This window comes from Salvia hispanica, unplaced genomic scaffold (genome assembly GCF_023119035.1).
Source record: "Salvia hispanica cultivar TCC Black 2014 unplaced genomic scaffold, UniMelb_Shisp_WGS_1.0 HiC_scaffold_1301, whole genome shotgun sequence".
NCBI classification, from domain to species: domain Eukaryota; kingdom Viridiplantae; phylum Streptophyta; class Magnoliopsida; order Lamiales; family Lamiaceae; genus Salvia; species Salvia hispanica.
This window is the reverse complement of record NW_025951585.1, coordinates 3,164-17,575: the sequence shown is the minus strand read 5'-3', so window position 1 is coordinate 17,575 and position 14,412 is coordinate 3,164. Positions and strand designations below refer to the sequence as shown.

The following is a 14,412-nucleotide window of genomic DNA, read 5'->3' as shown; positions in this document are numbered from 1 at the left end:
ATTGGGGGTCATACCAATTTTTTCCCAACGAATCCAAAAATCCATACATATTTGGTATTGCGTCTTTAGAGAGGGTTTGAAAGTGACCATGCGTTGTTTTCAAAGAAAATATTGTTTTATGTGAAAGAGGCCTTTCCAATGTGTTCATACAAAGAGGAAGCCAAAACGTAATTCACTACAAATAATTTGGGGTTGCCCACAAATTTTACTAACGGTAAATCTGGTAAAATCAATCGATAATTCTTTATTGACATATCTTACACATTGCTGAAACATCACTGATAAGAACTTTTACCAATGGGTGTGCGACCAACAATAAAATCATCGATATGTTAGCTACGACCAACACTGTCCAGTGTGAGGTGTCCCCACATTCAGATGCTACCGTCGATATGTAGGTGTTGTTCTTACAATTTGATTTTTGTCTACAATCAATTGGTGTTTGTAGGTTTTAATTCTTTTTGTTTCATTTGTTTGTTTATGTACCTAATTATGACACCTTGTGTTCAAAAAATCAACTATAGCAAAAGATAGGTATCAAACAGTATCTGCTAAAAAAATCAATTTCGGTTCAGTCGAGTAGAAGTCTCCTGAGTGCAAAATTCATCTAGATACTTCCATTCAGCTGAGTGGAAGTTTTCCTTAACTCCGCTCTGCCTAAGTAGAACAGCCGTCACAAAAAAATGAATTTTTTGAATCAAGGAACCTAGGGCACACCTCAAAAACACGTTGTTTCTTGCCACAGTCCGTCACTGATCTGTTGGCAAAATAATTTGACATTGTGTTTTCCACTAGAAATTCACCAATAATATTTTGGTAATACACAACGACGTTTGATGGCAATCTCTGCTTTTTTAGCGATTGAATTGGAGAATTTATGTTGAAAGCAATAGTATAAAGTTATGCAATGATATGAGTTGGGGAATTTAATTATTCTTTTCACACGAGAAAATAATATAACAATCATCTGGTAAATAATGTTTCATGTGTTTTGCATGGTTATTTTTCTCTATAGTGACCACCAAACGGGGAGGGGGAAAAGGTGATAAAAAGAATGCTTCAAGAAACAATAATTGAATTTAATTATGGCTATAGTGCCTTGCAATTTCTGTTACAAAAATATCACCAAAATTACATGTGAAACAACATTAGCGAATAGCGAGATAGTGTTTTTTTCCAGATCCTAGTTCAATGAGGTTGAAAGAAAAGTTTATTTTAAGGAAAACTTGTATAAGAAGGGACGTTGCTGGTGAATTAATTTCTTGCTTTCATCATACATTTTCTTCCATGCTTTGAAATTTATGCACATATTTATATTCAAGTTAACGACACTATGTAATCGATCTATCATTGAATATAAAAATAAGAAATTGCAGTACAAAAGTTGTAACATTTTGTCGTGTAAAATATCTCTAACATATTCCTGAAAACAAAGCACTCCTGCATATATCAGCTAGCATACATAAATGCAGGTACCAATCAATGAATAAATAATTTAGTATCCAAACAATTAGAGGCAGCTAATTCTTAAACATTATACTTATATAGTGTAACATATGTGATACTAAGTCTATGACTGAAACACGATGCCATTTATTTGCAAGAGAGATCTCCAAAACTAGAGTTGCTTCTATCTCCCAATTTCATAGCAAACCATTTGAAACTGTACCGATGAACCTTTTATAGGGCGCCTAGGTTAGATGGTTGGTATCAATCTGCACGGATCATACCAGTGATGCATATTGGATTAATGAGATTTGAATATTGGGGAATGGAAGATTTTGCAGGTTGGTAAATGTGTTCGGTTCGTTACTAGATTCACGTAGCCCCTAATTCTAACTTTGGTTAAAATGCAATAACTATATGATCCTTTCCATAAAACAACCTGTAAAATTCAAATAATAGTATATATGCGAATGATCTACGCATCAGGTATACTTGTGAACTGATTATTTATGTGATCCTATCACAAAGATATAGGAAAAGCTATCTTACCAAGCCTACATTTATGCAATGCATAGAAGCACAAAATACAGTAATCCATTATGAACTTACTGGAATTCACATTTAATTAAAAAGGAACTATTACCAGCATCCCAAAAGAGTCAAGGAAGGTCTTAGAAAATTCTGCCAAGGGTAAGAAGCTCAAATTCATGTTTTTCCAGAACATTTGCTTTAACTGCTGCAACGTGCAAGGCCGATGCATGGTTCCCCAAAACTCCAAACAATGTCATCTTAAACAGAACTTCTTCCGAATATTATACAAAATCAGATTCATGCCCTGACTCCTGACAAATCATAGGTAATGCACTGATCAAAACATTTTCTTTAGAAAAAAAAGAAAGACTATATTAATAAGTGAAATCATTAAAGAGTTATGAACAGTATCTTCAACATGATATCCTATATGCAATCCCCACTGACCACGTATATAAGTGAAATATGAAAAAATGAAAAGGAGTATACCTTCGGTTTCTTCTGTTTAGAAGCCAGTGCAGCAACATAGTTCCTCATGAACTGCGACAAATTAATTATAATTGATTTGATACATGGAGGAAGATTCTAAAAGAAAATTTGAGAAAGGAAGGGATGAAGGAGGTAGTTAACACAGGCAATCAGTTAGTGAAGTCGTTAGACAGTGTAGCCTAGAGCTGCTGGAGCAAGTTAGTAGAAGTGATACATAATACATAGTGAAAGTGTAAACACACATGTTATCATGTTCTTTCTACTCTCTGCATTGTCCTCTCCTCCTATGCATTCTGCTCTTATCCTGCTCAAGCCAGAAAGTTGTAGCCATTTTCTGACTGAAATCTTAATGGTTGTTCTCAGGATCGGAGAACTGCCATCAGTTCAGAAAATGCACTTGAAAGGAAGAACATGAGAATGCAGAGAGGGGAAGCAAGAAGATGACATTCATTTCATTTCATTGCCTGTAAATGGATTTATGTTTTTCCCTCTATATTAATGTTGAACTAGCTGGAATAAAGCTTGCAAAATAACCGTGTAAAAAGCAACAGTATTCAAACTGAGATCATGACAGCAATATTCAAATACTTAATAGTCCCCAACACTACAAAGTTAAAATTAATTGGTTACATTGATGCTCCTGCAGAAAACAGGCAGCTCTTCTTTTGGTGACACCAAAACAAGGAGCTCACTCCCATTCGTCATCTACGGGAGCAAAAACTAAACCATAATCAATCCCCAAGCATTTCAATCACCAAGCCAATTGTCTCACTCGTCTGAGACGAAGCTTCTTAGGATGTTCTTCTTCAGCGTGAATTCGTCTCTCTTCCCGTCGCTAATGGACTGCATCAACAATCAAAACAAAGGTACAACGTTTAATTTGGATGATAGATTGGATAAATAAAAAGGTAATGATGAATTAAACAATTTCCTATTGTCATCCTTCAAATACTCAATCCCATGTGTTGTGAATCCAAAATTTGACAAGATTAAGTTTTTACCTTGGCAAGCATGCGCTCCAACCTCAAAATTTCCTTGTTGGCATAATCAGAGCCTTTGTCCAAGCAGCTCTTAGCAGCCTTCACATAGATCTTCCCGTATCTGGGACAACGATAATTGTTTTTATAAGGATTGTGATTTTGAGTTATAGAGATGTAATTAGTAAAATTATTACCTTGCAGCAGAACCATCGAGTTTGTCAGCTTCCTCCTCCAACTTTTTAAATACAGATTTCTTTTCTTCAGCTGGTGCACTAATAAACTCCTTCACTATGGCATCAAGGGCCTCAATGGTACCAGCCTACAAAGATAAAATCAAATCAGACACAACGACCAAACTGGGGGAAACCCGGTTAATTTTCCACAAACCTTGGAAGTCAATTGGCCTTTTGCATCTCGGTGAGTTCCACACTTCTCATTTATGAAAGTGACAAAGTCATCTACGTCTCTGCCAGCATCATAATCTTCACCAGCCTTATTGTTCTTTGGGAAAAATTTCAACGTAGGGTAACCACTTACTCCATACCTGTGAAGGAGAAGACATGCGTATTTTCAATGTTGAATGGTCGCTTGAAATGACTAAAGCAAGAGAATAAATTTAAAACCTAAACCAGAATAACTAATTAATAAAAACACTCACTTCTCTGCAAGATCCTTGTACTTATCAGCATCAAGATTTGCGATCACCACATCTGCCTCCTGATTGAGTGCTGTCGCGACTTTTCGTAAGTCTACAGGGAAAGTGAATAAAGTAAGGAACTTGAGAATAATATTTCAATAGATGCAAGTATCAGATGAAATAGAAATGCACTCACAGGAGCAAGATTCTTGCAATGACCACACCTAACATGGTAAAGCATCAGTAGTTTACAAGTAATAATCAACACACTCCATATATAAAATGCCTATGAGAATATGACTTCCATGATTGCTTTATCTCCACCTATCCACATAAAGCACAATAGAAGTTTATGTGTGCACGTACCAGGGTGCGTAAAACTCAACAAGGACATCTTTTTTCTCATCAAGTACGATCTCATCAAAGTTTTCAGAAGTAAGAACCACAACGCTTGAAGGAACTGCAGCTATTTTGACATTTGTCCCTAAATTATAGAGTAAAAGTAAGGAGAGAGGTGAGAAAGCTTTGATTAAACAGGATTCTAAGAACATACTATTACAAATGAAAATTCAATGAAAACAATACATTCATGCCTACAGAATCACGAAGATCCTCAAAATTTGTTGCCTTTTAAGGAAAAAAAATTCTATGCATGCGCATGCACATTTTGACAGTTTAAAAACAAAAATGCGATTCATAATCAACAGGAAACTTGATTAAATCATTTGATGAGTACATCATGTTCCCACTCCAACTGCATTATCTTAGAATAATGCAATTTCATCTTCTTAAAAGGAAGAAATAGGTTAACGCTTCTCCAAATAATAGTATAGCAGACATAGTAAATGACAACAGCTCCTTACTCAGATAACAGTATGCTATTGACACAACAAAAAATATATTACCTCCTTCATTGTTCACAAATTCAGCAAGGGCTTCAGCAGTTCGAGGTCCTTCATACCTATCACGTCAAACTCAAGCATGAGCAATTTCTTAGTTCTATTACTTATACCAGAAAATGTTAGAAGTTGAAATTTAAAGAGTCATCAGTTGCTAGATGGAGGAGAAAACAATATAAAGACATGCATTCTCTAAAACATACTTTTGGGCTCTAGAGACCCTTGGGAAACCATTGTAAGGTGGGATACCCAGAGACACCATATTTGCTGCAAACACCTTTGTGCTCATCGCAGTCAACCTACAAAAGTAAGGACAGTAAGCATATAGACTGTTTCAAGGTACTGCAACCTAAAGCAAAAAAAACGCAAAGAGTGTTCGATAAATTAGCTTAATCTCACAAATAAAAGAAAAACTGTATTTTTTTACGGAAGATGAAAACATCTAACCCACACTCATATAATAATCAACACAGATCACAGATGCATATCAAGCAAGAGAGAAGAGCTCATTGTTCAGTTTGCTAAGCTTTAACATAGTCCATTCCATCATCAAATGATTTAATGTGTTTTTTAGTCTACACCGTAATGTCAAGTAGAAAAAGACATTAATAAAGTCATCACATCAGCCCTGGATACTTCCTGGACCATACAGACCCATAACCAGGTTACCTAAAGCTCATGGAAAGACTGATGACAGAGTGCTTTTGTTTTTTAGGCCTTCTTGCTTGTTATTATTTCTTTTGGCCAACTAGCTGAACTGAAAGAGTTGATTAGGAATACTAAACAACTTAAAAAACCATAATTTTAGCAATCTGCAACCTCAAACATATCAATAATTCCCAATTAATCAGTACAAGATAACATTGTTTGTAGATATGGTTCCAACAGAGATAGTAGAAGGTGCAAAACGGAACTTTTTGGGAGAAAGCTTCAAAGGCATAGCCAGACTTCCAAATTTTACCTAGCCATTTTACCTAGCCAACAAAACTAAGGACGCTTGTCTTCTTAATTTTGGGGCAAACCCAGAAGTAATACATTTTCTCATAGTTTTTAACTAACAAAGGGACACTTGATCCAACACTAAGTTGCATGAAATAAATGACAAGCTTAGTAAATTTACTTGTTCCTGAACTTGTATAGATATAGAAACAATAAACTGTTTATAAGGCTTGCATTAGCAGCCCATAAGGATTGGGACCTAAATTTGAATGCAAAACCCCTAGGCTAAAATTTAAACCTGTCAATAGAGATTGAACTACAAGGCAGTCATTAGAGACAAGTGCATTAAATTAAGAATAACGATCCAGTTTGGATTAGCAGATAGCATTGAGAGCATGAAAGAACATTCAACAAGCAAAACCTTCCCACCTTCGCGATCAAAACAGATTTCGCCTTCTTAAAACTGGCACCAAGCTTTTCATACCCGGGCAAGCTTTTTACAGTGTCCACACCTGCAGGCAAATTGCATATGTAGTTAATCCACAATACCTTTTGAATATCAAATTGTACGGGAAAAAACTAATTGCAGCTAACGTGCATCAACTGGCAATCATGTCGATTTTCTGATGACAAAACACACGGACATACAAGAAGGTCATCTACTTTAACCAATACAAGACTTAATTATACATTTATACTCAACTCCAGATCAATCAATCAATCAATCAATCAAGGGAAACCAAATCAACAGATCTAAGAAGCGAATCGAATAAGCAACCAATACAAAGAATTCTAATCATCAAATATAACTTGGAAGCACTTAGTTAGAACATAAAAGGGAAGAGTGAAAGCTACCAGGGAGCATAGAATTCGACGAGAGCTCCTCGATCCTGGCCGACCTCTTTCTCGAAGTTGTCCTCGGTCAACACAACGACGTCGTCAGCGAATGCCGAAGCAAATGCGAAGACGGCCAAAGTCCTAAAATTAGCCTGTCGCCGGCGATCTCGACATTTTCGTATCTTTCAAATTACTCTGTTTCTCTAGCTACAAGATGAAATGAGATTTAACACTGGCTTTCAACTATCGCCTTACTTTCGTATTTATACTACCCCAATTTATTTTTCTGATGATTTCTTTTCTAAAATTAAAATTTGTACTAATTTTATGAAATAATATAAATTATAATCTGTTAATTATAGCATACGCATGCTACCGACTTAACTAGTCGTTTACAAAATATTAAAATTATTTATTTCATTTTATGTGTTTAATTTATTTTTATGATTTATAAATTATTTATTCGTGTGTTGATTTAGATTGGCTGTGAGTTTTTTTCTCGTAAAATGCTAAATTAGGTCTGGTACATACATTAAACAATAAAACTTTGTTGATTAAATCTTTTTGGTTTAACGACATAGTATACATTCATTAATTGTTTAATAAATTTGATGATCTTCTATAATGGGAAAACTAGGAAGCTAAATTTCATTTGTACACTTGGTGTTTATGACAAGTTGGGACCAATTGTATAAAGACACGTGTTACAATACACGAGTATAACAGTACACGTAGGTTTTTTGGATCTTTGAAACTTACCAACTTAATTCATTTGATATATGAGATTCGGAAGCGATATTCTTTGTACCCAACGATTATTTGAACTTCGAAACTAAGCAACAATTAACATGATTAATACTTCCGGGTGTTTAAGAATTCCAAATTATATACTCCTCCGTCCAAAAATATAGAGCAATTTGTGTATGACACTGACAAGAAGATGTGCACTTTTGATTCTGACAAGGATGTTTACTTTGATATAAGGAAAATAGTGTATGCAGGATTTTTGATTCGGGACTATCATAGTAATCAGAAAATGAGGCCGGTAATCGAACTCACGTCTCAATGAAGGAGAGAGGCACGTTCTACCGCTACGCCACTAAAGCTTTGTCTCCAATTGGTACAATATATAATACAAAACCGAATTTTACACTGGATACGCCTAGGACACGAGTTTTAAGTAATCAGTAAAGTAGAGAAAAGTGAAAAAAGTGAGAGGTTAAGAAAGTAAGTTTGGTAAGAATAGTAATTTAACGATACTGAGGTTATTATTTGTCGAAAACTTTCTATAAACGAAGCGCTTATTTTTTGACCCAAATGAATAATGGCTCTATTTTTTATGACGGAGAGTATATACAATTAAATAATAACTCGCTTTTAATGCATTACAAAGAATTATTTATTGAATATTATAGAATCAAATCTAATGACTTAAATTAGGTCATGTAAAAATATAATTAATCAGATATATCGGAAAGAAAAATGTATAATTTGATCATATGGATGCAAGAGATTTGGAAACCCTCACCTCCTTAAATGCTAAGATATACTATGTAGACAATTCATCTATCATATAAAGTTAATTGCTGAGCTTTGCCATTATCGATATATGTTATTCAATTTGAAATTAACGGATCGATCCAAATAACCGGTAAATTAATTAAAAATATAATTTCAAAACCCCGAATAGAATAATGTGCTATATGAGTTAGCCTATTTAGATTGGCATAGTTATGTGGACTCACTGGGTCGGTTTGTAGGTTTGCTCGTAAGTTGAAACTTTGCATTAAAAATTAATAATAAAATAATTAAGGACATAATTAAGTTTAATTTGGTCAAAATGGGGATTAAACCCTTTGACCGTTAAAAACTAATATTACAATAATTCAAAAGATAAAGTATATGACCAATATCGTAAAAGGACATATGTTCGGCCCAAATTTTTGCCCTTTACTCTATATTTTAATAGAAAATTTATATTTTTATAAGAGCATCAGCAGCGGGTGCCACGGCTGATCTCGTCCCGGGACTTGCAAAACGCATCTTGTCCACAGAGAGGGGTGTCTCTGTTGCGTCAGCGCTGGAAAAGGCGGGCAAGTTGTCTCGCCACGCGGTGCGCCGTGCGTCTGTGTGGCCTAAGGCGTAACGCCGGCCGCGAGTGGGCATCAAATTTTGACGATACATACATATATATATATATATATATATATATATATATATATATATATATGGTTTTGATCCATCAAAAAAAGGCCTTAAGTACAAAATACGGCCAAATACGGTCGTCGGATCGCAAATGAATGACCCACGATTTGTTTTATATTTTTGTGAAATTTGTGTCATAGTAAGATCAATTTGCGTCATGTGAAGGGTATTTTTGGCAAATCAAATTGATGGAATCATCATTGCCGTTTCATTTGGGCGGATTTAATGGGATAACTAACTACACACTCTACAACTTGGTTTTCGTTACCTATGCCATTTATTAAGTGAGAGAAATAAAATTTCAGTCATTTATTCTCCAAATCAAGCAGAATTCGATCCAATCCCCCCAAATCTACCATTCCAAGAAACACAAATCGCGTCCAAAACCCTATCTAGTCTACCTCGCTACTCAAATCAACAACAATCCTCTCGCGACAATGGTGAACATTCGTTCAGCTGGAACATCAAGTATGAAGCAAAAGGTTAATTAGTGTTTCTAATTTGTTAGACTTCCTGAATGTGCATTTGAAACTAACGAAATTTATCTTGTTTTGGTATGTTGTTAACTAGTTTATAAAAGGGTTGTTGTGAAGGCTAGAAGCTACCGCACCAACCACAATAAAAAAGGTATTTCGTTTAAAATATCGTTCATTTTGTTCGAGATTATAGTCAATTTTCGTTTGACACACCTTTCCTATTGGTGTTTGCCTTCCAAAATAGCGATCCAATAACTCGAGAGGAGTTCAATGAAACGGGGAGGCATGACCGTCGACAAGATTAAACAAGCTCTTTCATTTTGGATCATCCAATATTAACATGACGGAAAACTACACTTACAATGATCCAGACATGCCCTATGTATGATTTTGTATTAATGACAAATTTTGTGTACATCAAATCCTACTTTGAAATTGCGCAAACAATGTTTTGGGTGTAGTGCAAATATTGAAAAAGACACCCTGTTTGACAAAAAATTCAACTTTGGGGGGGGTTGGAATCCCCGTTTTGTAGGGTTTTAAATACCAAACCATGACATAATGTTTACACTTTGGTCATACTAAGTATATTTGGGTCATTTCAAAATATTGTTATCTACATATGGACTTAAATTAAATTTCCCCGTACAAAAGAAGGGTTTTTGATCGTCATGGTATAAAGGGAAACATTAAAGGTCTTTGTAACAATAACAACAAAATAACTATCCTTTAAAAATCTTATGGGTAATTTGTGTCATAATGACCCAATTTTTGATTCATTTATAATACTAGGGAGACCGGGGAATCGGCCTTACAAACCCGATCAAAATGTTAGTAAAAAAATAAACTGAAGTAAATGTTCTTTCAAAAAAACCCGATAATGCAAAAAAAATGGCGTCCAAATTAAAAATTTAAAACCGATGTTAGTTCAAAAAAAAAAATACTACAAACTTCATAATTTCTTCAAACCGCCGTTGTTCTTTCTCTTTAAACTTGGTGCAATTACTTGAATCGTGGAGCCCCCCCACATTTTTTGATTGCGCAAAGCTTGCTTTTAAGCTTCAAACCCTTTCTCCACTCCAAAAATTACAACACTCCAAAAAACCAAGGGGGAGTAAATACAAAATTTTCCCTACCTTATTGGATTTTATGATCATAGGTCATAAAAAAAGGACAAAAAAGCATAATAGAAAAATTACATAATAAACTCATACAAAATAATTGATAATGATAAAAAAGGTCATACTAAATCAAATATATGTCATACAAAAACATTTTTGGTAAAAACCATAAATAAGTCAAATTAAAAACATCCCTGTCGAGGAAGTAAAGACAAAAAATTCCCAAAAATTCATTATATTAAAAAAAGATGATTGAAAACGAATTATACAAATGCTATAAAATAATGACCACGGTTTACAAAAACCCCGTAAAATTAAATTTTGCATAAGAACATAATTTAAAACGTCATACAAAAAATAAAAATGAGTCATACAAGATAAATTACCTAAAAAAAAAAAAAACAATGCAAATAGGTCATACAAAAGGAGTAATTATAGCATGCCAAACTAATAAAAGGGCCATCAATTTCGTGATTTTATAAACAAAAGTTTTTTAAAAAAAAAAATGAAAACATGATGGCAAATGACAAAGAAATTGGTGTGACTAAATTTACAACCCAAACATAGATCAAGAAGAAAAAAAATAATTATCACAAGACCCGTTGGGCTACAATGTCATCGAAGGATGATTGGGGTTGTCTCCAAACGAATTGGAATTATAAGGCCATTTATGGGGATAAATGAAAAATCTATGGAAAAAAAACCCACAATTGTAAATTATGAAATTATTTTAACCGAACCATCAAAATTTAAAAATTGAATTATACATTTCAAAGTTACAACCCAACAACGAAATTAATTGGGGATGAAAATTTTAAAAAGGAAAAACATGGTGAACACCATTTTAAAAAAAATGGAAAAAAAACCCAAAAGGGTTTAAGATGATGAATTTAACTACAAAATCACGCCCCAAAGATTTGTTAATGGAAAAGGGGAAAGCGGTGATTATAGGGATTGCAACAACAAATGGATGAACGTGATTGAATTATTAACCTTTTAGGATTTTAAATGAATAATATAAAATTAATTGAGAAATTATAGGAGCCATAAGATCTTCTAATCTCAAGATTAAAATGTCTAATCCTATGGTTCATGGGAGGGATCAAATGAAACTCTAAATATCAGATAAACTCAAAACTAGATCTACATAAAATATCAATAGATAAAAAAAAGCATCAAGGAAAAAGTCACCAATTCAACTAGTCAATGATTGATGTGTTGATATTGTGTTGATACTGTTTGACATTAAAATCTTGAAATTTTACAACCTATTGATATTGTATTAAACTGTTGAAGGAGTTTTGAGTTTTTACATTTTATAAATTTACATTTTATCACTACCCTATATATATATATATAGGTGTATGATCAAATAATAACTACTTCAATGAAATAACTAATACCAAATTAATATCTGTTTGATTTGGGTGATCTCGTGGCCTTAAATTGATCCAAACTAATATTTACTAAATATTCGAACATTAAGAAAATCAGTAAAGGATAATTATGTCAATCTATATTATTGACTGTTACTAAATCCCATAATCGTCTCTTCCTTTCCATTATAATTATGATTCTACGATTTGTTCCATATAAATTTCAATGCAAAAAGGTGATCTAAACTCTTTTTTTACTTGTATGTACATCAATGTTGTTCAATGCAAATATCAATCTAGTCTTGTGCAAGTATCAATCCAATCCAATTCAAACATCAATGTCTTGTTTTATGGAGTTGTAGAACTATTTTAATCGTTTCCCTACGTTTTTCTGTGCGCTCTGCACACAAATATTGTTCAAGATTAACTTGACTGCAAAACAGTCAAAATAGCTATACTTTTTTAGTTTTTGGTATAATAATCAATGCACTTCGAATAAAATATGACTATTAACATTATTCTCAGTAAAATATGATTTATTGCATGGTGCATAAACTGACGTGTTGCTATATTAATAGTACACAATGACACACAAATTCCTTTAAAAGCTGCATATAATAATCATCCTGAAAAGACATCATCCGAAAATAACAACAGCAAACATCATCTTCATAATAACAGCAAAATAGACCATCTAGAATTCAAAACACATACTAGAAAATCAGACACACTGGATAACTAATATAATTAAATCAACTTTCACTGAGGCTTTTGCACATCAAATCTGCCGCAAGCTTATCTATCTTGGTTCTCTTTTCTTTATTATCCTTGGGAAAAATTTTTCACACAATCCAATCTCAACCAATGGGAATTAAATCCGCACAAGGCCTTGCAAACCGCGCATAATCTGCAGATTGTTCATAGATATGTTTGAAAACCTCGTTGGCCAATCCTTCACCTTTTGGCCCATATACGTTTCCATGTGTCGCATTAAGAATATAGAGCATCATCCTTTCCTCCAGTATTGCCATGGCATATTTATGAACCAATTTCCACCCTTTGGGTACATCTCTACAGATAGAAAGATACATCAACACATCCCACAATAGAGGAGATACATCAACACAACAACTAACAAAACAAGGAGATATCAAACCAACATCAATACACAGCAGCTATACATCAAACAAAAGATACATAAAAAATAGAGAGGAGATACATCAAACATCACTAAAAAGAAGGCCAAATTTTCCTTTTTGGGCATCAACACAACAGATACATCTCTACAATAGAAAGATAACCAATTTCTATGGAAAGAGAGATATTAGTACTGCTGCTACATTCAAGAGAAATTCCAAAATAAATTTGCAAAACACTAGTTTCTACAATATCTAAACAATACATTTGATAAATCAATACAACAAAACAACACACAACCTTCATTACCACCGAAACAAGTAATAGATTCACCGGACAAACTCAATTGATACGCAACTGTAATGGGCCCAAAAACAGTGTGACATTTTCGAGTTCGCATAAAGGAACACCAATGGCAGCAACAATCACTGAAAACACCAAATAAAGAACGAAGAACAGAAAACATTGACATTAAATCACCTCCAGATGATTCCCCAACATGGTTTGCAGCCGTTCTCTTCAACCGGGACATTGTTGTTCAATAAAAATTTTTGACGAGAGAGATTGAATCTGTTTGCTTCAACACTAAGTTTCGACTGCTTCAATAGTTGAGGGAGAGAGTGTGAATTCATTCCTAGAATAAGAAGCATAATTGATCGGAAAATTGGGGGAGAGAGAGAGAGATTACGCAGGATCTGTTAATTTCCAGAAATCTCGTTGCCTCCCAAAAAATAAAAATGGACGATATTTTAAATTGTGGCACTATTACCCTTTTTAGATATTTCTCCCAAACTGTATTGCCATCCGTCTAACTAAATTAGAATCACACGATTTCAAAATCAGATGACATATAATTGGTAGTTGTTATTTCCCAAGGGTGGTATCACCCAAATAAAACCCCTTTTTATATATATATATAATAATCTATAAAAAAGAAGCCCCAAGATAAAATAAAAAACCATATACCCCCCTTTTTAGTTTTGGAGATGATCTGGATATAAAAGGGTCACGACCGGTTTTGGCCAACTTTTTTTATTTTCATATTTAATCCGTGTCATGAAAGGGGTTTAATTTGGGGATCGAAAATAAAAATGAACCCCCCTTTTTTTTAAGACCCGGATTAATTGGGATCAATCTACATTTTTATTAAGTTTATTCTTTCGGCCCCCCACCCCCATTCAATTCTTCTCTCCCCCAAAAAAATACATCACTAAATCAAAGAAACCCTCGTACTCGAATAAAAAATCCCCCAAATCGTCCCCTCCGTCAAGATCACCCAAACCCTACCAAACTCAAACTATATTTTCGGCCACGAAGGAATCGTCTGGGCATCAAAGAC

At 34.0% G+C, this 14,412-nt stretch overlaps 1 long non-coding RNA gene and 1 pseudogene across 2 annotated transcripts; both read right to left on the bottom strand.

Moving 5' to 3' along the window:
* Positions 1-1,394: 1,394 nt before the first annotated feature.
* LOC125198228 lies at positions 1,395-2,752 on the bottom strand. Of its 2 annotated transcripts, none has more exons than XR_007172371.1 (3): positions 2,467-2,752; positions 2,090-2,288; positions 1,395-1,440 (listed from the first exon to the last, which is right to left on the bottom strand). It is a non-coding gene; the product is annotated as an uncharacterized LOC125198228 (long non-coding RNA). The 2 variants fall into 2 exon arrangements; XR_007172370.1 differs by lacking the exon at positions 1,395-1,440 and adding an exon at positions 1,632-1,715.
* A 464-nt stretch (positions 2,753-3,216) lies between these two features.
* Positions 3,217-13,605, bottom strand: LOC125198229 (annotated as a pseudogene).
* Positions 13,606-14,412: the final 807 nt, after the last annotated feature.